We start from the raw sequence: 26,265 nt of genomic DNA on the forward strand, positions 1-26,265 counted from the left end.
CTCTACCACCACCTTGACAAATACACACAGACACACACATACACAAACACATACATATCCTCCTCCCTATCCAAAGTTTCCTCCCCTCTGGACTGTCAAGTTTGGCTCACCATCAGGCCAAGAACCAAGTTTAATCTTTAAACAGAAAAAAGTCATAGATATCTTCATTTCCTGGACATATGGACATATGTTACCACTCATTTCTCTCACTTTTTCTCAAGCACAATGCCACTACCAGGCTAATTCATCCCTTGAGCACCTACCAAGAACCTACTAGGTGCAGGTCCCTTGCTTGAAGCATCACATAAATTTTCAAGAATGAAACTCAAAATCCAAAGTCACTGAGGTCTCTCTTGCATTGTGCTAACATGTGATTCACATGTGCTAACATGTCGATCACCTTATCAGCTCCGGTTAGCATACTTCCCTTTGTGCAAAATGAAATGAGAGAGAAAACTGCAAGGACAGGAGTCCAGTTCTGCCAGGCTTAAATCATAGCCAAAAGTTCATGAAATACATCACTGTGCTTTACTCTGCAACCACACGAAGCCTATTGTTGAAACATAGCAGCTCCTGCAGGGGGGAAGGCCGTGTGCTCTCAAATGTGAAAGGAAATCCCATCTCTTCGCTTGAGATGGCCATAAGGCCAACCATTTCCTGAGCCCCAGTATCCCCAAAGCACTTGGATTAAGAGATTGTTTCCACCATGAGCACAAACATATAAAATCAACTCAGACTTTCTTAGAGCAAAAAACTATCCACTCTCTGTCCTCTGTATGAAGAAATATCAGAAGGCTCCTGGAACTAAGTCCACACATTGTGGTGGACCAAAAGAGTGGCAAGGAGGGGACAAGTCAAGAGAGACAGCTGCCTGATCCCTCATTAGCAGCCGCTGACCATCTAAGTCCAAGAGGCCCCCGGGGTGCCCAAGACTGTCTGTGGAAATGGGAAAGCAGTCTCCGCATTTGGAGAAAAAGACCTGAGGTGGGTCAAAGAGATCCATGCCAGGATTCATGCCAAACAACTTGTGATACAGAGAATGAAAGGGGAAGAATCAGTTAGCGCGTTCTCCTATATAACGTATATACACCCTGGCTTTCTTTTCTCTGGGTTAGGGAATAATTCATTTTTTTAATGCAAGAAGTGACCGATTTGCTTGGCTTTTCTTCTCTCCTAAGGAAATGCTATACATGTAGATGCAGGCATTCTGAAACTACCTCCTGCCTCAGCAGAGTCGAGAGCTCATCCCACCATGCAGTATAGGACATAAGTCTTGGAATTTAAATAAAAGGGACAAAGGAAAGCTCAGCTCACCTAGCACCTCCTCCCAGCTTCATTCTCACCCCCAGTTTGCCACCTCTCCCAATCACAGCATTAGGTTTTTACATAATTACAATTCTTTTTCAACTAGGACCTGATTTCAGGCTCACTAAAACCCCAGTAAGCACTCTCTGTAAAGAGCAATATCCGAACAATCACATTTAAAGTGACGGTGACCAGCACACAGGGGCAGGCCTGGGCCGTCCTGGTGTCTTGGTTTACAGGCCATTTTCTGATGTGTGATTTTAAGTTATCTTTGCTGAGCCTCAGTTTCTCCGTCTGCAAAGTGGGTTGCTGAGGAGATTACACAAGATAAGGGGTCCCAAGATCTGATCACAGGGTAGGGTTGGCTGATGCCTTCTGTAAAGGGCCAAGTGGGAAATATTTCAGGCTCTCCAGGCTACACAATCTGTCCCAACTTCCCTACTCAGCCATTACAGTGTGAAAGCAGCCACAGATGATACGTAAATGAATGGGTCTGTCTGTGTGCCAAGAAACCTGCATCTAAGAACACTGAAATTTGAATTTCATGTAATTTTCATGTGTCACAACACGGTATTTTTCTTTTGATTTTTTTCATTCATTCAGAAATGTAAAAGTCATTCTTTGCTTTCACAAAAGTAGGCAGAACTACAATGAGCTACTACTCCACACCCATTAGGATGGCTACTATCAAAAAGAAGCAGAAAATAAGTGTTGACAGGAATGTGGAAAAAAAAATGGAACCCTTGTGGACTCTTGGTAGGAGTGTAGTAAAATGGTGCAGCCACTATGGAAAATAACATGGCAGTTTCTCAAACAATTAAAATTACCATATGCTCCAGCAGTTCCAAAAGTGAAAGCAGGGTCTCCAAGAAATAGTTGCACACCCATGTTAATAGCAGCATTATTCGCCATAACCAAGAAGTAGAAGCAACCCAAGTGTCCATTGATGGATGAATGGATAAACGAAATGTGATATGTGTAACACAGACACACACGCAGGAATATTATTCAGCCTTAAAAAGAAAAAAAGTCTTACCACTGCTACAACACCTTCAGGGCATTATGCTAAGCAACATAAGCCAATCACCAAGGGACAAATACTGTATGATTTCACTTATATGAGGGACCTAGAGTAATCAAATACATCAATACAGAAGGATGGTTGCCAGAGGATGGGGGAGAAGAGAACGGGGATTTCCTGTTTAATGGGTACAGAATAGCATTTTGGGATGATGAGAAAGTTCTGGAGGTAGATGGTGATGACAGTTGCACAGTGTACTTAATGCTACTAACCTGTACACTTAAACATGGTCAAGGCAGAAACTTTTTGTATTTTATCAGAATTGTGAAAGTATCTCTAAATGTTATAAAAAAAAAAATAAAAAACAGGCAGTGAGCCAGATATTGACCCCCTAACCAGGCTATGGTCGACCAGCTCCCACCATAGGACACCACAGTAAACATCATCCCCAAAAAAGGAAAATGTGGGAACGTTTCAGGTTACAAGTGAAAAGAGGGCAAACAAAGATATTTCTAAGATTTATTCATTCCAGTCTTTACCAAGCACCCACTCTGGGGCCAATAACCCTTCGGGCAGAGACACAAAAATAGAGACGGGGGAGCACTCCAGCCCCTGGAGCCCACGCCTTCCCTCCTGTCGGCCCAGCGCCGTCTGAAGGAAGTCCACCCTGCACGTGTGCAGGCTTGCCCTGTGCTGGCGGGGGGCACGGGGGGCGTGGGAAAGCCAGGCGGCAGGCCACGCAGGCATGTGCAGGGCTCACACATGGCGGCACACCCTCCTCGGAGTGGTCAGTGATCTTGTCAGGGACGGAAGAGTTCAATGACTACAAGGGTGAGTTTAATTATATGTTGTCGCTGACTAGCAGTGGTTCCGATGGTACAATTACACATGTAATTTATCAGCAAGATACTTGCATACATAATAAACCAAAAGCAAAACATTAAATTTCAGTGGATGCTAAAAATACAAGATTGGGCCATGACGCAGAGCAGTCTCACTTGCAAGGGGTTGGGGAGAAAAGCCAAGGACCTCCCCTCCCTTTTAGGAGCTGGCTGTCCCACCCACTGGGATCACGTGGCATCCAGCCCAGGAATGCACGCCCCAAACACCAAGTAAATCCCAAACCCCCAGTGGTGTGTCAACAACGCTCCCTCCACAAAGGAAATGGGATGGGGAAGCTGACTTAGGAAACTCACCACCCTTCTGACGTTCTCTGAACTTGCTAACCACGGTCCCAGGGGTGCTGGGAAGACCGTATGCCTGGCAACTTCTCAAAGTTCCTAGCTCCAGCACGAGTCTGAAAATGGCCTATACTTTCCTTAATATTGAATAAAGACAGAGAAAGGGAAAAGGTGACTAAACAGAGAAAATGAAAATGCTAATAACAGCAACACACTTACTAATTACCTATTTTGAGCCAAGAGGCATTATTTTACTTATACAATCACATAGATTACTTGCACTGTCTACTATATTGTCATCATTGTCATCCCCAATTTACAGATGAGAAAAGAGAGACGCAACGAGGCTAATCCCTTGACATGCAGTCATATAGCCAGTGCATGGTGAAACCATGATTCAACCCAGGAAATGTGGTTCTAGACTCCATACCTTTGCCAGGTTAAATCTCTCTTTATTATTATCCATTATTTTCTTACCAATACCACTACGTTATCCATTGTACAATAATTTCAAAGTCAAGGGTGGAGTAACTTTTTACCCTCATCACTGGGAAAACATTTCCCAAAGACTGGTACCCTCTGTTCTGGGACGTGGGAGCCTCAGCCTAGTCCCTCATGATAGCAGACCCCAGGTAGCTGAGCATCATCCAGTCCCAGAGAGAATCCAGCATGGTGGGGCCGAAGAGGACACACAAGAGCCTCTAAGAGAGCATGAAATACAATATAAACTACAGAGTTTTACCCAGGAGACAGACAACCAGTCATTTGGACAGGAAGTCTTCTGAGCCTCATAAATTCCTTGCCCATGTCCTGCTTTGAAAGAGGTCACCTTCCTCTACTCCGCCTCCATGTCTTCCACCCCAGTATGTATGTTTTCATCTGCATACATACCCTGGTGGATTCTTACAGCTACTTTCATAACAAGGCATCCATATGGTTTCAGCTTACAGAGATTGCCTGGCACAGTCCCAGACATTTTGTTTTCTATTTTAAAGACTGGATTGAAAAGGAGAGATAATAAGAATATCCTTCTATAACTGACCATTTGATGTTAAAAAAAAAAATGTTTGGGAGGGCAAGGGATAAAGAGATAGTAAAAAGTGGGACTTTCATTTGAACTTCTGGACCTACCATTCTAAGATCCTGTCAGGGTTTGAGATAGAGTCCCATCCATCCACTCATCTACCCATCCACCTATCCCTCCCTCCCTCTATCCACCCATCCATCCATCCATCTACTGATTCACCCATCCATTCATCCATCATCTACTTATCTATTCATCCACTCATCCAACTACCCATACATCCATCCACTTGTCCATCCTTCCAGTCACCATTTTTATTGAGAACTGACTATACAGTGAGCATCATTCCAGAAATTAGAAAATAATACTGAACAAAATACAGCAAGTCCATACTCTCTTCACATTTACACTGTACTAGAATCCCAGGGACAGGGGAGCCTGGTGGGCTGCCGTCTATGGGGTCGCACAGAGTCGGACACGACTGAAGTGACTTAGCAGCAGCAGGAGAGACAGACCAGAACCAGTAAAGAACTATGTCTCCAAAATTATTCCTACATCAAACATCACAATGTATTTTAAATCCTCCATCACAGAGGTAAATCAGAGACATTTCCCTCACTTGTTGTCACCAACGAGGATCAGCTGTAAAAACAAACAAAAGTGTGTTCTATGGAAATGCTAACAGTACAAAAACATATTCCAATGTGGCAGAATCATTTGAAGGCAAATACTACAGGCAGTATTTTTATGACAAAAGCTTTATTTCTCATCTTCTCTATCCTTGATTTAAATATATACATGTATGTGGGTGCACACGTATCTAGATTCAAGTATTTCAATATAAATTTTGTATTCAAAATACTTTTCCTGATTTCAGTTGATTGCACATTTCGAGCCAGTGTTGCAACAGTAATTTTTGTTCTGAATCAAAAACAAGGATCCTTCTCCCTCCCTCACCCTCTCTCTCTTCCCTGTGTTCAACAACCTCACTTTCTTCCCCGACCGGCTAGCCTTGGGTCTTTGCAACCCCATGGACTGTACCCAGGCAGGTGCCTATGTCCATGGAATTCTCCAGGCAAGAATACTGGAGTGGGGAGCTGATGCCTTCCCCAGGGGATCTTTCCAACCCAGGGATCGAACCTGGGTCCTGCATTGCAGGCAGATTCTTTACATCATCTGAGCCACCAGGGAAGCCCCTCATTAGCCTCAAGAAGCCTAAATATTCAGGCTGCTTTCAGATCTGAGTGATATCAAGGGCAAAATCTGTTTTCACTCATACATTCTCCTGCTGAAGGTTTCTGGGGCCGTGGTGGAGGGTGCTGAGGCACTGGCGAAAGCCACATCACAAAGGCACCAGGATAGAAGGACAAACCTTCCCACTTTGATTCGAGTGTGTAATTGTTTGAATACATCTCGCCCGTACTACAATAATGTCATCCTTGGTTGACACAGATTTTAAAGCCCTTTGAAAAGGTGGAATGTTATCAATCACAAGCATGATTATAATGGGATTTAAGTGGAAGAAGCTAAGAATCAGGCCCTCACTTGGGCCAGGCTCTATGACAGAGATGGGGGCGGGGAGAGAAGTTAGAGGACTGCGTTTCAGCTGGGAAAAGGATGCAGAGTGAGCCATCAACCACAGAGCTTCTCCCCCACAGCCAGAAGATGTCCCAGGAAGCACCAGGAAACCCTGGAGCTCCAGCTGGAATTCCCCCACACCGCAAAAAAAAATCTGCTCACGCTCCTATCACATTAGACCAGAGGTTCTCAAGCAGGCCGACTGTGCCCCCAGAAGATATTTGGTCATTTCAAGAGACATTTTTGTTTGCCACAACAGGGGAAGGGATTCATAACTGACACCTGGTGAGCTGAGGCCAGGGATGCTGTGAACCACCCAGAGTGCACAGGATGCCCCACAGCAAAGAATCACCCAGCCCAGACTGTCAGCACTGCCAGGCCGAGGAACCCCGTCTTAGCTACAGAGGGGCTGAGCCAAAGCCTCAAGAAAAAAAGAGCATTTCCAGGAAAGGAGTCTGAAGCTGCTCCCCCCCCAGCTCCGTGGCCCCTCCTGCTCACCAGCAGACAGAGGCAGGTGACGAGAGTGGATAAAACTGGGGACGGGAGAGAGGAGCCTTTGAGCCAAATTACTTGCTCTTTTGCCTTTTGATCTAAAACACACTTTTCTTATTACATGTCAGACAGGACTGGAAATCCAGCCATTTTTTTTCTTCAAGGCAAAACAACCCAGGCCTCACAAAAACACAATAATCTCCCTGGCAGATCTCTGGACTGTCCAGCCTCTCCCTGACAAATCACAACTGTGCCTACAGACGTCAAATTCACCCACCAAGCCCAATCAAATGCCCGGATTACTAAGGCAAAGAATTGTGAATTTCATTAAATATGTTAAAGGGGAAAAAATCAGCTTTGAAAAATAGTAATCCTGTCTTTCAACAAAAATATTATAGGAAGCTATGAATTTGGTAGATCCGAATAGGATGTTGGTACATGTTTTACTAAGGTAATATAATGGCACACTATTATTAGATCACATTAATCATTACTGTGCCAACGGCGCTGACAGCCCCACTGAAAAGGATTGAAAGGCCTGGTAATGGATATAAATTACCCATTGTGTGATAAAAGGATTTTTACTAAGAAGGTAAGAATAAAACAGCAAATTTCTAATATAACTGTTGTGTAAAAACCAAAATAAAAGTAATCCACGGTCAGTAATATCCACAAAATCAGAAGTAAGCACTTTTTCAACAAGATAAAGTCACAGTAAAAAAAAAATATATATTCAGTACAGTACAAAATTAATTTCTAAGTGCATAATTCCACTATCAATTTTCCTGGTTTATGTAGTGACCTCTGAGGCCCGTGGTCAGGAGAAGGTGGGTTTGGCTAATCAGATCTCAGGGTGAGTTTACAGAGATGTCAGGGCAGCCTCAGAGAAGGGGGCTGCAGACATCAAATATCAGCACTGCCCCTTCTTCTTAAGTTTTTAGCTTCATGTGGGAAAAATACTCCATGACTGAGTTTGTGATCTTGAGTCCAACTGAGGTGACAGGTACCAAGCCACTCAGACATAGGTTTCCTTCAAGACTGGGCCAAGCCACAGGACCACGCGCTGAGAGGTGGGGAAACGGGCCACGGGTGGTACTTGGAAGAGCCGCCTGCCTTTAGGCAGCCATCCCACCAGCTCCCCAGCTCTGGCTCCAACTGCCAGCTGGTGGACAGCGACTCTGCAGGATGTCATGTGAGAGGCAATGAGGTCAACCTTGCGGGGCTTTGTGACCCTGTTCTGAGACCTTCTGACCATGTCTTGACATCACGTAGTCATGCCATCCAGGAGACCTGGGACCCATGCTGGATCCCAGAGACCTTTGAATCTGGAAGCTTCTCCAAAGCCCAGCCTCTGTCCACAGAAGCAAAGGAGTAGCTGGGAGAACTTCCACCCAGCACAAAGTTCTACAACCCAGAGAGGGCCACCTGGTTCCCCACAAGTCACAGGCAGGATCCCTTCAACAAACTGTAAATCAGTGTTCCTTACCAGGCGAGTCTGAAAGCAACGGAGCTGCCTCGTGGCGGGTGGATATTCTTAAAGCCGTGGTGGTCAGGAACTGCAAAGATAAGACCTGTTAGAAATTCTCAGCGTTGGACCCATCGACTCCAATAAGACAGGTAAACAACATTCAGCCATGGTAACAATTAAGACACTCAACTAGCATCTAAAAACATTTAACAGCCCCCACTGCCCCAATTCATTGAGCAATTTTTAAATTGGGAACTATATGACCTCTGTTGCAATAAACCAGATTTGCTCAGCTTCTTTTAATGGGAAATTGCCACCTGCAAAAAGAGAAGGGAGTGGGGCATCTCACCGTTTCTTCTCTAGGTGGATGGAAGAAGAAATGAGAGCAAATAAGGGCAGTCTCTCTCTCTCTCTCTCTCTCTCTCTCTCTCTCTCTCTCTCTCTCTGTCTTATATATAGTCTTCCCGGGGGGCACTAGTGGTAAAAAACCCACCTGCCAGTGCAGGAGACTTAAGAAATGCGGGCTCAATCCCTGAGTAGGGAAGATCCCCTGGAGGAGGGCATGGCAACCAACTCCAGTATTCTTGCCGGGAGAATCCCATGGACAGAGGAGCCTGGTGGGCTACAGTCCATGGGGTAGCAAAGAGTCGGACACAACTGAAGTAACTTAGCGCGCGCGCGCACACATACACACACACATTGGAGAAGGGAATGGCAATCCACTCCAGTATTCTTGCCTGGAGAATTCCATGGACAGAGAAGTCTTGATGGGCTTCAGTCCATGGGGTCACAAAGAGTAGAACATGCCTGAGCAACTAACACACACACGTATGTGTGTGTGTGTGTATATGTGTATGTATACATCCCTCCTTCCCCTCTTTCCTCTCTCTTTGAAATTCTAAAAGTGACTGAGAAGGTACTCAGGGTTTTTTTTCTCTCACTAATTTAAGGAGGCCCCTACAGCAGACCACACACAATTTCACCCAAATATCAATTGGCTACTCCTGTTCAGTGGCCAGGGAAGCTCTCAACGGCTCCAGACCAAGAACTGACAACTGGACCAGGGGTCAGGGATATTATGTGACATCAAAGTCCTCTCTCTGAACCAAGACCAGGAAAGCAGCAGGATGGGATCATGCCCAGAGGGAAAGCCGAGATGCCTGCCACAGTGGCTCAAGAGCCATCAGCTGGAGTGACCAAGGCCAAGCCCTAATCTGTGATCTCCAGCTCAGGGCCAGTGTGGTGCAGAAGCTAATTTGCTTTGCTGTGTTACAGAAGAGACTACAGGGCAAGCAAGTGTTCTCTCTTGACAAACTGTACATTCTGATATTGCAGAAGTAGAATTCTAGTAAAAGAGGAAAGGAGGTGTCTGCAAATGAACTAGAAGATGTATTTGGAGAGCACGCAGTGGCAGCCCCAGCCCAAGATATTTGAACATCAAATCACTGACTTGCAACACTCCATCCAATTCCAAGGTTGATTTCTGGCAACCAAAAAGGTGTTTGCTGAGTACATGCTAGAAATGTTTTCTCAGAGTGTAACAGGAACACTGCTATTTGTAAACGAATTTCTACCTGACTATCTTGAGACAGAAAGCAAGTCGACATCTCAACCATCTGCATGAGGACAGAGATCACAAGACTCTCTGTCCTCGATCAGATTATCTTCCACATTTTGTGTTTTCTGTATCACTCAACACTCAAATCTAGGCAGTGTAATACATACACTCGAGCTATGCTTTACCAAATTCTACTGGAGCCAGGAGGAACAGGCCCAGTTGAAGCTGCAAAGACACTTTGCGCACAAGGCTCCTGACATTTAGGGAGCAGACTGCAGGAGGTGGAGGTCAGACCCAGATTTTACATCCAAGTTCATGGCTTACAAAATTCAAGGGGCTGCTCACTTAGAAGCTTCATAAGTCCCAGTGACAAGGAGAACACGGCACACTTCTTCTGGGGAAGTCCCACCTCTGCATTTCCCCCGGCTTCACACCCCTGATCAGACCTCCAGCTCCTGCAGTCTGCCCAGGGTCAGAGCCACGCGAGGCCCCAGCACAAGCCCTGTGCCCTGGTTGGGGCTGCACTCTCGTCGGGGCTGTGCCCTCTTCAGGGCTGTCCCGAATGGGTAGGGGGTTATTCAAAGGTGGCCGCCTGCCTAGGAAGCTTAGCCTAACAAGCTTCCTGCTGGAAGAGGAACCTGAGGAAGGGAAATCAAGTTAGTGTCATTTGGGCCTTGGCGAGCCAGTCCAAACAGGAGGGGCTCCTGATGTCTGATGTCATTACAGTCACAGCAGGTCGGGCAAAGGTGACCACATCAGACACTGATGCTCTAATTCGGGATGGGGAGGAAGGAAAATGCCAGGGCAGTAATTCTGCCTTCCTCAATGAAAGAAACAGCTCTTCGGGTACAAGTAAGTAACTCGCATTGAGAGATAATGTAGTAACATAACCTGGTCCCTGACATGAGTCTCCCCTCATCCTTGCCTCCCACAGGGACCACACGCTGAGGAGCCAGGCAGGGGGACACCCAGGAGACATGGCCCACAAGCCCAGTTTGGTGCAGGTACCACCAGATCGGAGGAGGGGTGGAAGGGGGCAGGTAACAAAGGCAGCAAAAAGCGTGGCATGGCATGAATCAAGGGGGGCTGGGTAGCAACCACCTCATCAGAAATGCCTGAAACTCACAAAACTGATCCCCCTGCCTCCCCTGTAAAATGCAGGTAAGACACACCAGCCCAGGGGAGCAAATGAGTTTAGGAGACCTGTTCGCTCAGTGGCTCAGACCTTGTGTGTGCCGAGCCCTGAGGCAGGCCAGGGGCAAGCAGATCTGCCACGGGATCCAGGAACGGCCCACTGTGTGAAGGGTCTGGTGGGGCAAGGAGCCGAGAGGCAGCCACAGTGGGAACCAGGGAGGAAGCGCACAGAACATGAGCCCTCCAGCAGGTGCAGGCAGGGCCTCGAGGGAGACAGGGATGGAGGGAAGGGGAGGGCAAAGGCCTAGAGATCCTGCTGTGGGGCTCGAGCAAGCAGTGCAGGGTGAGGGGAGGCGGTGGGGAGGGATGGAGGGATCACTTAGAGCCTGAGGCACTTCTAAGGCCTCTCTGAAGAAGGGGAGGGGAGCAGAGGGGATGGAAAGCTCTGAGAGAGGGATTTTGAAGCGGGGGACACAGAAAAAAAAGTGAGAGATGGCCCAGGCAGCTCTGGGGTGTCCTGGCACACAGTGGGCCCACAGCGTGGCGTCCCTGTGAATCTGCTGGGCCCCCACTAGGGGACAGGGGACCCCCGTCCTCCTGAGTTCTCCCAGGAGAGACACGGAAGCTCTGAGTGGAGCCAGGAAACCTTCACGGGGCAGGAGCCCAGCCTCTCATCCTCAGACACAAGGGCGTCAGAAGATAAGCAGACATGCCACACATGCTCCCCTCGCCAGGGCCTCTGTAACGAGCCCCAAGTTGAACACAAAAGATCCTTCCTCTAGGCAGACATGGTGCCTTCCCATGCTCATTACACACCTATCTACCACTCTGCACCAGGACAACTGGAAGGTCCTATGAGTGATAACGAGAGTTACCATTTCCCGAGGACCTGGTACCAGGCCCCACGCTGAGACCGGTTCCCACACCACAAGGGGAAAGGGCTGTGCCCCGCTCACCTCCCAGGCCCCAGCCTCTGGCAGAGGGCTCTGAGCCCAGTGAATATTGCGCAGCGGGGAGGATGGGAGAAAGCGGGGCAGGGAAGTAAAGAGAAAAGGGAAGGATGGAGGGGGTAGGGCAAGATGAAGGGACAATAAGATAGATGGGGGGATGAGATGGACAGAAGAAAGGAAGGAAGGGCGGGAGGGAGGAGAAGGTAGTAGAGATGGAGGGAAGGAAAAGGCGGATGGAAGGAAGGAAGGAAGGGCTGGCTCACCTCACCCCTCCCCTGGTCCACGCTCTGCTCCAGGCGCTGGCCCTGCGGAAGGCAGAGTGTATTCCTGGAGATACCCCTCCCCAGGGGTTGCTTGGAGTTCCAGCAGCAGGAGCAGGGCTGTCTGCTGTGGAGTCTGGGCTGTCTGGGGCAGATGGGAGCCGGATAAACTGCTTTCCTCCCAGACAAGAGTTAGGAAAGAAGGATTCGGAGACAGAGCAGCCGAACTCCCACAGCCCTGTGTCTGGAGAAGGGTCAGCAACAGGAGACACACCTGGAGCTGTCTGGACCTCTCACCCCAGTGTCCAGGGCCAAGGCCTCTGAACCTGCTCTCCTGGGCCATGGGCTCTGCTCTGTTGGAGGGGCGCACAGAGGGGTACTCGAGCCGCGTCTCCAGGGGACACCTCCTGGGGCTACATCGCCCCTTCCAAGGGTCTGGGTACCTTTCCCAACTCAGTGCTTAATATTCTCCAGGCCCACTAGGGACAAGTGCCAAAACATGGTGGACTTGAGACTTCCACTCCAAAACACTGACAGATTCTTGATTTCTTTCTCCGAGACTCAGAGGGACGGACATAGCCCCAGTGACAGCCCTCATCCTCTCTAGTTCTCAACAGAAGAGGCTTCCTGGTGAGGAACGCAACCTGGGAGAGAGCCTGGGGGACTGAGCCCCTCATTCAGCCCTCACTCCTCAAGTGGCTCCCATGTACCTAGCCGGCTTCTACCTTCTAAGTTCCAGGGACACAGCATAAGCAATATTTCTGCTTTGGGCAAAGCGTACATTTCAGTGAGCAGTGACAAATAAAAGTAACATACAATATGAGCGAATAATAAGCTCTAAGAAGAAAAAAATCTGGGACAATAATGGACAGACTCATCGTTAGACAAGGCGGAGACCCCACTAAAATGTGACCTTGACAAGGGACTAGAAAGAAGTAAGGGGGTGAGCCCTGTGAACAGCTGGGGGGAACTTCACAAGCAGAGAAGCAGCGAGTGCAAAGGCCCTGTGGTAGGACGGAGCTGGTGTGTTCAGAACAGCAAGAAGCCACGGAGCCATAGGCATGGACAGTGAGCCGGGACATGGGACAGGGTGGACTACTCAGGATTCACAGAGCTCAGCAGACACAGTATTCTGAGCCAGCGGTGGGTTTTGAGTGAGGGAATAGCATGATCTGATTTGCCCTATACTGGCTGCAGTGGGGAGAACAGGCGAGGGGGGCCTAGAGTGGAGGCAGGGAGACCACTGGGGAGACTGCAGCAGTCGTCCAGGCGACGGAGGAGGCTGACCTGACCTGGGCTGAGAGCAGCAGGGACGGGGAGAAGCAAGCAGATCCAGGATGCCTTTTGTATGGAGTCAGGGAATTGTTGAGTAGCACGCCAGGTGTAAGGGACGCCCAGACTCACCCTGCGCTCATCCTGGCCCCGGAAGCTGGTGGCACAAGGCGCCATTCCCTCATCAAGCCACGGCTCAGGTGCAGAAACCATATGTTTCTGATGCTTTGACATCTGGGGCCTTACTGACCCTGCAGGGACAGCTCCTCCCAGCAGGAGCCAATTCCCAGAGATAGCAAATGACTCCCCTGGGAGCACATCTTTCATCTGCAAACCAATCCAGAGCCCATGCCCCAGCCACCTCCTATATCAGGCTCTCACACTCTGGACCATTGTCCACTTGCTCTGGTCACCCAGGTACCAGGCAACTAGAGGCAGAGACAACTCTGAGCCCCGGAGCCTGCTAAAATTATCTGACTAGTCCTAGGGCTTCCTTGATAGCTCAGCTTATAAAGCATCTTCCTGCAATGCAGGAGACCCCAGCTCCTGGGTTCGGGAAGTTCTTCTGGAGAAGGGATAGGCTACCCACCAGTATTCCTGAACTTCCCTGATGGCTCAGATAGCAAGGAATCTGCCTGCAATGCAGGAGACCTGGGTTCAGTCCCTGGGTTGGGAAGATCCCCTGGAGGAGGGCATGGCAACCCACTCCAGTATTCTTGCCTGGAGAATCCCCAAGGACAGAGGAGCCTGGTGGGCTACAGTCCACGGGGTCACAAAGAGTCAGACACGACTAAGAGTGACTAAGCACCAGCACAGCACAGCCAATCCTAAGTCCACTCCTGCCTTGCAGTGCTTTTCTCTCAAAAAACTACAAAAACGGCTCTTGCCCATGTTTTCACCTTTTCTGTTTGCTGACCAACCCTGGTGCTCCGCTATGCAGCCCTGCACGGCATGGTGTGCCCCCTCCCCTTAAGAACTGTGAGTAACAAATGATCTTTGCAAAGGCAGAGTGCCCTGGTCTGTTGGTCTCCCCACACACTTGCTCTCAGGGTCGCCTTGGAGGCACCACCCTCTCTTAACTTCTGCCAGAACAGGTGTTTGAGGAGCTGTTATTCCACAGCCTCGAAGTGTCTCACAGTAGAGAAGGAACACTCGGAACTCAGACAGCTCTTTCCTAAACCCCATCAGCGCCCCCGCAAGGGGTCCCACCCCTGACCCACCGCAGTCGCAATCAGGCCTCCAAATATGGGGCTGGCACCTGTGAGAGTGTGTGAGTGTGTGCGCACGTCTGTGTGTGTTTGCGCACACACATATGGGGGGGTGGGTGGCAGCTGCCACCCTGACGCAGAGCCCAGCATCACAGGACACGACTGAAATATTATAACACGGAGTGCGTTGGGCTGCCCAGACATGCTTCCAAAGGAAGCCTCTTCTTTCATTTTAAAACAAAGGTAACTTTGATGAAGAAGCTATTTGATACCTGTTCGATCTCAATGCTTTCAGGATACACAGACATCAGACGCTCACAGGAACCTGAGAGCCCGCGATATCAGCCCAGGCGCTGGGATGATAAAAGAGGAGTGGAGAGGCTTCTTCCCGTCAGCTTGCGACCCGGTGCATGTATTTTTACATGCTTTAGCATGAAGAAAAGCCAAGATGCTCAGAGCCAATCAAATTACTCCTCTGTCTCTTTAATAAACAAATCCATGTGCACATTAACAGTGTTGAAAATTCAATTTAAACTCTTTGTCTGTTGATGCTTACTCTAAAGATGGTCTTTCTTAAACAACAGAACACCAAGGAGTCGTTAGTGCTCTCTCTTCATTACTTCAAAAAACCAATCATTAGACACCAGAGTATATACGTAATTAGAAAATCACTTCCTTTGCAATCCAAGCTAAGTAGTTTACATACTGTAATTACAGGGACAAAATCAATTTTTAATCATTTCCCTGATTGGGCTCATCAGCTCTGTGGGAACATTGTAACCTGCTTGTTGTGCAAAAGCAACATCTGGGCTAAAACAATTACCCTTTGTTTGCTACAATATTCCTTAAATCTTTTTGCTTGCATAAAAAAATGAAAACATGAAGACAAGATATTTGGATGTCTTTTTGTCCTTGATCAACATATATCCGAAAGTTCTCCTCGTGACGTGAGTTTAATGTTCCCCGGAATTTACGGTTTAACAGTACACATCCAAGGAATGTATTTTTTCAGTGAGATAAAAGTATCTGATTGTTTTAAAGATCCATTCAGCTGCCTAATTGTTCCATAGCTAACACATGGTATTCAAACAACCCACACATTACAAAAGCTCATCTGGGTAATCATGGGCAACTATTATTGCGATGGTTTACACTTTTCTAATACAAATGAATGGATTTTATCAAAATTTAAAAAAAAAAACTAAAAAGCTGAGTATGTGTGAAAAATAGTTGGTATGAATTGGCAAGGCGAGGCTAAGCATTTTGTTCTCTTAATAGGAAATGACCTCATTTACACTGGAGTAATAATTAGTACTGCTTCACTGACAGTTAAGAAAAAAAAACTTTCCCAGTATAATAAGGCAGCATCTCCTTTGTTAGGAGATCTACATTGATTATTAACCCTTGCCAAGAAATTCCAAGTTTAACTCTACGTTCCACTGGGCTCATACTTGCTGGCAAAAGATGAAAATAGCTGTTTTGGAAACCGTTGCCTCTCTCCCAGATTTCCAAAGTTTTGCATCTGAGCTTTTAAGTGACAATCTGAAACACTTGGTGTCCCCTTTGAAGGAACATGGAAAGCCCCCGCCACCCCACCCCGCAGCCACAGGAGCCCCTGTCGGGCCCTGCGCTCCCCCGGTGGCCCTGGTCCTCCCCATCCTTTTGAAGTTTATTGGCTTTGATTTTTGCTTGCAAGTCCCCCAACCTACAATTAATTCATAGTCAAAACAACCCTGAGAAGGAGAAAAGGAGAGGGGGAAAGTGAAAGGAGAAGGAAGAGATGCTTGCTGGTGATTCAGTCCAGGCTGACAGTGCAGAAAGGAGACAGGAGTGCATGAGCCCTTAAAAAAATATATTAATAGTCCAGGAAATGTCCGGAATATATTCACACACACACACACACACACATGCCACCACTTCTAAAGGGACTTGTTCATTGACCAAATCATTCCTGAACTTATAAGAGTGACAACGGATGTTTACTGAGCACTTATCATGTGCCAACCAGAATCCCTCATGACAGTACTGACCCTCACAACAACCCGGTGAGGTGGGTATACCATTATCGTGTTCATTTACTGATGGGAAACTGAGGCACTCACCACAAAGTAACAAGTCCAAGGTTAAGGGCTCTTAAGATGTGAAAGACACCCTACCCCACTGTCTCCCAGGACCGGACAACATCTCTCTCCCCACCACGTGGCCTTGGAGAGCCCCATCTCCAAAGCAGCCAAGCGTGCCTGGTGTCCGCTAGTCGGAGACATCCCATGGCCCCACGTGTCCTTAGGAGCACACCCAAGGCTTTACCCCAAGGTGGGAGATTCCAATCCAGGATAAGACAGAGGAGAACCCGCCCTGGGGGCCAGTGTGCTCAGGGCAGGAGGCACAGACCACATGCACACGCTTCCCACAAGGCTCAAGACCTGAGTCACCGGATATGGTGCCAAGCTGCCATGCTGGTGGCATCCCAGAGCCTGAGCCAGGCAGGAAGGGCACCCCAGCTCTTCCTGGAGGCTGTTTGCTTGGACAGCCAGCCTGGCAGCATCTCCTCAATGTCTTTGCCCAGCTTGCCCCAGGTCTCAGCCTATCCCTGGGAAGGCAGCTCCCACATCAGTTCAAGACTCTACAGGACAGCAAGTTTGAGATAGCTGTGACCCCCCAGAGTGCGAGGAATGCAAAAGAGGGGGAAAAAGTCTCCCACCTTGTAAATGCTTTCTAGTTTACTGTATCACCACCTGAATTAAAAACCTTTATCCCTGTAGAGGAGACATGCCATGTCATCATCAGATCACAAGGTAGGTATCTATGATGCAGCTTATCTTGACAAAGAAATGTGAAAAACTGGAAGGCACAGTGCTTTTTTTCCTTTATACTTACTGCAAGCAATGCCGCTGCTCAGGCACTCTGTACTCTGTCTGACAAATAGTGCTTGAATATTCAGCCATCACACAGAGCCATGCTGTCCAGCCCGGCAGTCACTGACGCCAAGTGCCTACCACGCACGTGAAAAACTGTGTCCGCCCGAAGTGAGGTGTGCTGTGAGCCTAAAACACACAACATGTTTGGAAAGATGTCAGATATCTCTTTTGTATTCTTTACACGTTTTTACATGTCAAAGTGATAATATTTTGGATACACTGAATTAAAATTTAGTCTTAAAACCAGTTTCACCTGTTGTTTTTTTCCCATTTTATTTTTTGTTTGTTTATTGTTTACCATTTTAATGTGCCCATTAGAAAAACATTTTTGTTTTGTTTCTATTTGATTTTATTTATTTTCTAATTAAAGTATAGCTGATTTACAGTGTTGTGTTAATTTTTGCTGTATGGCAAAGTAGATTCAATTATATACACATATACATATATGTGTGTATACATATTCTTTTAAATATTCTTTTCCGTTATAAATGTAAGTTGTATGCGGAGCTACATGAGCAGCTTCTATTATATTTATACTGGACAGTGCCGATTTCAACCTGTGCAAAAACTCAGGCCATTCTGACAGCTGAATTCAGCCATCATAAAAATTCATTTGTTTTCCAAAGAGGGTTTTAGAGAAAATGTAATGTTATCAGCATCACTTGAAATGTTGGTTCCATAGATATTCTCTGAGTCAAAATGAAAGTTACACAATTTCTACCTGAACCTTTGCAGGGTTTCCTGTACAGGTGTCGCTTTTTTCAGTTCATTTACGTTTAGTTTTATAAAAGTGGTTATTTAAGTAATAGTGCTCACTTCCAGAACATTTGCAACATACAAGATATTACAAAGAAAAAATAACATAGTTCTATCAGCTGGTGTGATTGTTGTTGCTATTTTGGTATATTCCTTTCTATTCTTTTCCACACATGCATGTGTGAGCGCATGTGAGGTCATGACCATAACTGAAGACACACTGCATGTGTGTTTTTGGTTTCACATTTCCTAAAACCACAGGTCCTAACTGTAAGAAGACTCTGTTTGGCCCTATGAGAATATAGGCTACTAGCTGAGGTGGCTGAGTTCCCACAGGTGTTACAAAAGGAAAACACTAAGAAACAAGCCATACACTGGGAGAAAATCTTAGCTAAAGACAGATCTGATAAGGACTGGTATCCAAAATATACAAAGAACTCTTAAAACTCAACAATTTTTTTGAAAAGCGCACTTAAAAATGGGCAAAAATCTGGATGCCTCACCAAAGACGACCTACAGATGCAAATAAGCACCTCAGATGCTAGACATGACATGTCATTAAGGAAATACAAATTAAAATAATAATGAGATATCATTACTTATCAGAATTACTAAAACCCCAAACTATGATACCACCAAATGCAAAGCTATATAACAAGGATTCTCATTCACTGCTGGCAGGAAGGCAAAATGGTACAGCCATTCTGAAAGACAGTTGAGCAGTTTCTTATAAAGTTAAATACACTCTTCGCATATAACTCAGCGGTCATGTTCCTTGGTATTAACAGTTACCCAGAAGAGTTGAAAATTCACATCCACACAGAAACTTACCCACAGATGTTTATAGCAGCTTTACTCACGTTTGCAAAATGCATAAGCAACCAAGATGTCTCTCAATAAGAGAACGGACTAACATCCAGACAATGGAATAGTATTTAGTCATAAAATGAATTAGCAGAAACATAAAGACATATCACTAAGGGAATGAAGCCTGTCTTATAAGTCTACGCACTGTATGATTCCAACTCTACAGCTTTCTAGAAAAGGCAAAACAAAGGAGACAGGAAAAGTATCAGTGGTTGTCAGGGTTTGGGGAGGGAAAGATGACCAGGTGAAGCACAGGAGATTTTAGGGCAGTGGAATTATTCTATATGAAACTCTAATAGTGGATACATTTGTTCAAACCCATAGAATGTACAGTGTGAAAAGTGATCCCTTTAATGTAAACTATGGGCTTTTGTTAATAATAATGTATCCATGTTGGCTCATCAACCATAACAAATGCACACACTAACACAAGAGGAGAAAATGTGGGGATGGGGTCTTATGGGGACTGCACTTTGTGCTCAATTTTCCTGTACACCTAAAATTTCTTTAAGAAACAAAGTCTATTATTTAAAAAAATAATAATTTTTTTTTTAAGGAAAAGAAAAAGTACAGCTTTGATGAAGCCCTTCCTGGCTGGAGGGTTTCCACGTCTGTGAATTTGGAGACCTCTCCAGTGCTCAGAGATTTCAGATCCTTCAGAAACCTTCTGGCCACCACTTCTCTGAGGAGTTGATGTCCAAAAACTTCCCACAGAGGCTGCTTGGGCAGGCCTTGGGGAAGAGCAGCGGGCACTCGGCACAGATCCCGCTGACGGGCCCATTTGTACTTCTGTGCAGGGTGCTGTGGTTTTCTTGCTGGCTCATCTCACAAAACAGACTGACTTGTGCCTCCAGAGCCGAGCAGGCCAGCCAGCCTGCAGCCCTCTCAGGGTCCGTCTCCTGGACAGCAAGGTGGGGGTCGGACTACTTCCACTCCTCAACAGGGCAGCCCCCCAAAGCCCCATCCTTGCTCCTTCGTCTCCAAGACAGAAACTTGAATGAATGCCTCAGAAAGGCAGGATGAGGAGCCAGACAGAGGTTCAGAGTGGGCATGCGCCACCTCCCCAGCTGGAAGCCAGCAGCAACGCGGAGAGTGATTCAAAAATTAAAACAGAACGGTGGCACCTTCTTCATTTCTCTATCTGGGCACAGGATGCCATCAAACTGCTGCTGCTCTGCTGAACTGTCACCTCTCAATCCATATTACGTTTAGCTCCAGCTACTGGTTATTCTGGAGAAGGCCCATGAACATTCAAAGGCAGGCCAATTTGGAGGCCACATAAAGTATTTCACACTGTTTTCCTGTGATTTTATAGGAACAAGAAGAAACAGTAACTGCCAAAGCCATGGGTCCCTCAAGTATCCTGTAAAATATACCAAAAAAAAAAAAAAAAAAGCAAAAATGACTGATGAAAAATAACAGGAAAGGTCTCCAGGAGTGTGACTCTGAGGGCAGAGCCCATAGCACAGAGAGACAGAGAGGCCCCAAGAAAACCTAGTCCTTCCTAGCCTGGCCTGTCAAGAGGCCAGTGAAAGGTTCCCTTGCTTGTCTCCTGGTAAAGTTCCTAACCCAGAGTCCAGAAAATTCAAACATAACAATTCAAAGAAAAGGAAAAAAGATATCCTTTCCCTCTCATCTTCCAAGCCTTTCCATTTTGGTAAAGATTTTATAAACATTCTTAGAAAGAGTATATTCTCTTTCCTCTGCCCACAGGTAACAAGGAATGGCAGATGTTTCAGAAACAGCACATTATAAAAAAAAAAAATCCAATGTCACTAAAACCAGAATGGAAAATGTTTTATACATTAACAAACATTGTAATGAATTTGCACAACCTTAACCGACTGTATACCCAGCATAATGAAATGGTCTCCATCTTTTCAAATAAAAAATTACGTATGCTAGCGCATAGCTTTAGAAAAGCATTGTTCTTTAAAAAAAAAAAAAAGAAACCTGCATTTTTCCCAGCTACCATGTAATTTGTGAGATGCATTTTTAAATGATCTGCAACAGCAGCGGCTTCATCAGTCAGATGATACCGATAGATAATTCACCAAACCGTCACATGATCTTCCATCACTCTAAAAGACGCGAATATATTGCCACAAGCTTTGGGAATAATGGGTGCACCTGTTTACGGTGTCACCTCTGTTTGCTAATTGTCTCCTTGAGCTACATTTTACTTCTAATGCATTTATTTTTGACAGGCAGTGTCTATTTAGAAATCACATTACTTCAAGTGCAATTGTTCTTTTGTCTATCAAGTAAATGAAGTGTTGTTATACAGATTTCAGGTTCTGATTAGTAAAGTATCAGAGCCCCAAAAAGGTCAATCAGTTATTTACCTGAGGTAATAGAAGGATGACAGACATCTCAAATATACTCCAGCTCGTGCTATAGGCCATTTTATTATAATTACTCAGTTCGGTCTAACTTAAATATATATTCCTAGGGTTAACAGTTAAAAAGACACAGAGCACGTGTCCAGAGACTGCATCGACTCAGAAAGTAGGCAGGTGGGTCTTATGTTTGCACGACCAAATCTCACCTCTTTCAAATATGCGACCCTGGAAATGTCAATAATTGTGGCCAAACAAGCGTGTGGGTGGGTGCATGCCCCATCTGTTGGCTTGGACAAATTCCCCCATTAATATAGGTATTTCAAAATAATTTTTCACATCATTTTACTCTTCAGGTCTGACTTGATGAGTGAGTTCAGATCAATATGAAGGTAGTTACAACTGAAATAAAAGACCTATAACTGTGGAAAGACAAACAGCTGCCTGTGAAAGCCAGAACCAGGACTGCCTTCGACTTCCACTCTAGAGCCCGTGAAGCTGGCTGCCCCCACCGATGACTATACGAAGGCCACACCGACACACACCAGGGATATATGAGGAGAGGCTGGGGACCGACTTAAGCCAGAAACCAGATTCATACAGATATTAACGAACTCAGGTTAAATAACCAGAAAGTATTCGTTTTGAAGGAAAATACCTTCCTGAGCACCAACCTGCTTCCTGGCACTCAGATCCAAATGTCTAAATCTCAATTACCCTCAAAGTATTCCTATAGAGCATCCCTCCACCTGACTTACTGCCTCAAAAGCAACCCAAACCATGAATCATAGAGACAGTTCTATATTTAGGAGTCACTTGTCTCTTAAGTGGATCATCTACAGTTTCTCTCTATTCTTCCTGATCTCTCCATCCATGAATTGTAGGATTCTCCCTCCCATGCCTGAGTCCTACCCATCCTCCACGGCTCACACCACTCAATTATCCTTGATGCAGCCTTTAGCTGAGCACCACCAAGCCCCTCACTCTCAGTTAGATTGCCCAAAACATCCCTCTCTGGACACCCACCTTGTTCAGGCCTATGTAAAGTGGCCACCTCAGGTGGGCAGGGGGCCTACAAAGAATTCCAGAGACCACTGTTACTCAACACACTTGCCAAAAGAAAGAGACACAGAGAGCCATGCTCTCCTTAAGTCACATTCTAAATTGGCTCCCTGGAGCATTCCCTACCTTGTTCACTAAAGACTGTGTGTGTTTCCTCAGTGTTTAGCATACGCTATGTAACCTGAGCAGGACTTGCATTGTATCACTAGTTGTTTTTCCAAAGTGTTTTCCCACCAGGACCATAATTATATGCAAACTACTTGACTTAGAACCATTTGCAAACATGTTTTAAATGTTCACCAGGATTATTCCACCAATTAAAAGCAAGAAAAGGGGAAGACACGTGAATCCTTCCTGGGGGAGCCCAAGGCCAGTGAGATGGGGGAAACCCTGACATGCAGAACCACAGACTATTTTCAAGGAGCAAAACCTCCGTGACATTTTCTACAGGAGCAACAAGGAATGTCCTCTTCATTCTGCAATTTATTTCAATTCTAAGTACTCTAATCATGGGAAGTACTTTTTGCTTTTTAAATAGCCTGCTTGTTTTTACAGGTCAAGAGCATAAATAAAACAGTCAAGTTGGAAACTTGGAAAGCTCATTTGCAGGAGAAGGAAGTAGTTATAGATCGTCCATTTGTTCAGATGTGAGGCGGCTCTCAGGAGGCAGCTCAGGCACACGTGAAAGCCAGACCCCACTGGCCAGCATGCACTGGGGGCAGAGCTGGGGGGGACGGAGGCCCCCGGTCCTCTTATTTGGGGAAGATCACTCTTGGGAATAGACAGGGGAGTTGTCGGAAATGTTCAAAGGCTATACTGTAAGATTTTAATACAAACAAACCTCCAAAGCCAAGGGTTAAATAGTCGGAGTGGGAGGTAGACTCCACCACGGGCCACAGAGGTGGTGACTGGGTCGCCCTGAAACACAAGTACCCTGAATTGCTAACTCTGACATCGACTCATGTCACTGCTACAGTAGCTCCTGACGAATTAAATCATGTGCCTACCAATTACCATACAGGAGCCAAATACTAGCAGATCATTTCTCAAGTGCCGAGGACCTCAAGAAAATAACATGCCTGAAGTCAACATATTTAAGATGGTTAATATCTTCACCCCAAAAAAAAGAAGAGGCTTCGAGGAGAAAAAAAATCACTATCCATTTTTCCATATGAGATATCACATAGGTGTGCCTACCACCCATAGCAGGAATCATAACCAAATAAACTGTATTCACTTGCAGACCTCTCTATCTCTTTCTTTCTCACACATACACACAAGGCTGATGAGGGAAACAAGACCATGAAAACTCACTACCAATAAATACCAAGGCCACGGGAACAGACAGGACCAGAGTAAGGGTCTATCAGAAGAAAAAATTTCTGGGACAACTTCAAGAACTGGTGATGACCTCCTGTGTCTAAAAGAAGACAGTGTCACAGGATGTTGGGGGCTCTCTCTGCAGAAGACACGACAGGGTGAGCCATGGACCACCAAACCAAGTGCCTGAGAGCTGGCAGGTCCCAGCTTCCCACGATGCCAGGCAGAAAGCACAAAGAAGGACGTGGCTGGCAGCAGCTTAAGACTACAATAAGCCACAGGACCACATTTTTATTGTTACCTTCACTTCTATTTTTCCTTGATTCTGCATGTGCTAGAAGAGCCCCCACCCTCCCTTTCTTTTTATCAAACATTCCTAATGTAGTGATAAAATGAGGAAGAATGAAAGATTATTATAAAACAGGACTTTTATGGCTAGCGTCTATGGAACAGTCACACTGTTACATATATTTTCTCTAAGTAATCAGGAATGTATTGGTATTTTGAAATTATGTATCTCTAATAACACAAAAGTACTTAAGAACAGAAATAGACAGTAATGGAAAATGCAGTCAACTGTTGACAACATATAGAATTTCTGAAAATAATTTGCAGAGAACAGCACAGCAGATGAGTCAAAATTTTCACAAAAATATTTCTTGCCTCCGATAGTCCAATGTAATTCATTTTCTATCTCTGTTCATTAATCATTGTTAAAATTAGTGATCCATTTCTTCCACTCTGCCATCTGCACTCAGCTTCGTAACAAACATGACACCTTCCTGCATAATAAAACCTGACAACTACTAGGATGCATTTCCAAATAGCTTTCTGCATATTTGCACCTCTATAACGGATTCCGTTGTCAGACAAAAGTGGATTATTTAACCAGAGTTCTTTCTTTATCAATTCTGAACACAGATGTGTGTGAGTATGTATGTATGTGTTAAAATATGATCAAGAAAAACCCGTTAATTTTAATTAAAATGAATTTGTCCTGTCTTAAGGGGAAGGTATTTTAAATCCAGGTTACAACAGCCAATACTGCTCACCAGAAGCATGGAGGGGAGTATCATACTTGATGTATGAAGTTTACGTAAATAATTTGTGGCTTCGTCTTGTAAACTTTTCTAATAAAAGTGATCTTGACATTCCAACCTCCTAAAAAATTTTTTTTTCATTTTAATATCCTGCTTTATTTTGTTTTTCAGTCTTTGATCACAGAATTTCAAATAAATATTTTTAGGGAAAGACAAAACAATCAAGGAGTAGAGAGATACAGATGAGAACACCAATGAATAATTAAACACATGCCAAGTGTTCCCTTGGGGAAGCCACCACTGGGTCCAAAGTACAGGGAAGAATTCTTGGTCCTCCTGGATGGCATGCCATGTGGTGCCAATCAGTCTGACAGTGATGAGGGTGGAGTCAGAACCTTCTCCTTACCCTTTCAGAGAGCAGCCTCTTAGGAAGAACATCTATGAGCTCCCAAAGAAGTAGCGTCCACTTGAATGGCAAAGCAGACCTGCATCTCTATAGCCAGCCTGGACTGAGGGGGGCATAATGAGGTGACCCCAGGTCTGTCCAAAGTGAAAAAGGCAACTTGTATCTCTCTTTTTTGCCCACTCTCAGCCTGCCTCTTTTCTTGCCCCTTCTTCTGGGCATGGCAAATCCTCAAGAAACACATTTCCAAGCAATTCAGTCTCCTCCTGCCTGTATTTCCTGGCACCTGTCCAGTTCCATGCCAGGAATGCTGGGGCTATACAGAGGTGCCCCAACATTGAATCAGCACCCCCAGGGACTCACAGCATGGTAGGAGAGACAAGTTTTATGCAGATGTCTCCAAACCAGGAGAGAACGCTAGATGCCATCACAAAGAGAGAACTTCGAAGGAACCCGTCACTCTAACCTGCGCTATGTGGGCTGAAAGAGGACCCAGGAGGTACTGCAGAAACAAGATGGCATCTGAGCTGACCAAGACTTCAACAAGCAAAGTCAAAGAGGAGTGGGATCCTGGCAACAATGAAGCTGGTGGTGACTGGCACCCTGGCATCTGGGGAGGGTTTAGGCTGGACCAAGGGGCTGGATGAACAGCCAGGGTCTTGTCTCCAATGGACGCACGGTCATGGGCACAAGGGGGGAGACCGAAGGGGTGGCACCCTGAAAGCACAGCGAACAAGTCACATGCAAAAGTCAATACGGCAACAGCAAGAACACACAGCCCTATGAGCAACTGCACTTTCTCTGAAATCAAGGGAACGGCCATTGAGTGACTGCTGGCCAATGACTCTGTCTCTGTCTCTGTCTCTCTGTCTCGCTCACACACACACACACACACACACACACACACACGCCTATTGACAGAGCAGAACTTTTTGTTTAATCCCCCCGGTTTATCTTCCTCTATCCTCACAGCCTGGTGTGGACTTGGAGCGGATCCCCTAACTAAGCCTGATTAGAATGAGAACAGTCAAAAGACAAACTTTGCAAAAATCAAGGTTTAAAATAGAAATAGCAACTGACCCTCAGCTGCACTGCTGCCGGCTGGGACA

General features: G+C 45.9%; 1 protein-coding gene across 8 annotated transcripts in view; it reads right to left on the reverse strand.

The window, feature by feature from the left end:
• ZNF536 (zinc finger protein 536) overlaps positions 1-26,265 on the reverse strand; it is a 443,559-nt gene that overhangs the window by 381,893 nt on the left and 35,401 nt on the right. For 6 of the 8 annotated variants that reach the window (XM_070451016.1, XM_070451015.1, XM_070451021.1 and 3 more), the window contains exons 2-3: positions 17,329-17,495; positions 8,088-8,157 (exon numbers count right to left, since the gene is read on the reverse strand). The gene's annotated coding sequence lies outside the window, so the exon portion shown is untranslated. The remainder of the gene's footprint in view (positions 1-8,087; positions 8,158-17,328; positions 17,496-26,265) is intronic. The other 2 variants (XM_070451018.1, XM_070451019.1) reach the window with 2 other exon arrangements.

The sequence above is a fragment of the Odocoileus virginianus genome, chromosome 20 (genome assembly GCF_023699985.2).
Source record: "Odocoileus virginianus isolate 20LAN1187 ecotype Illinois chromosome 20, Ovbor_1.2, whole genome shotgun sequence".
NCBI classification, from domain to species: Eukaryota; Metazoa; Chordata; class Mammalia; order Artiodactyla; family Cervidae; genus Odocoileus; species Odocoileus virginianus.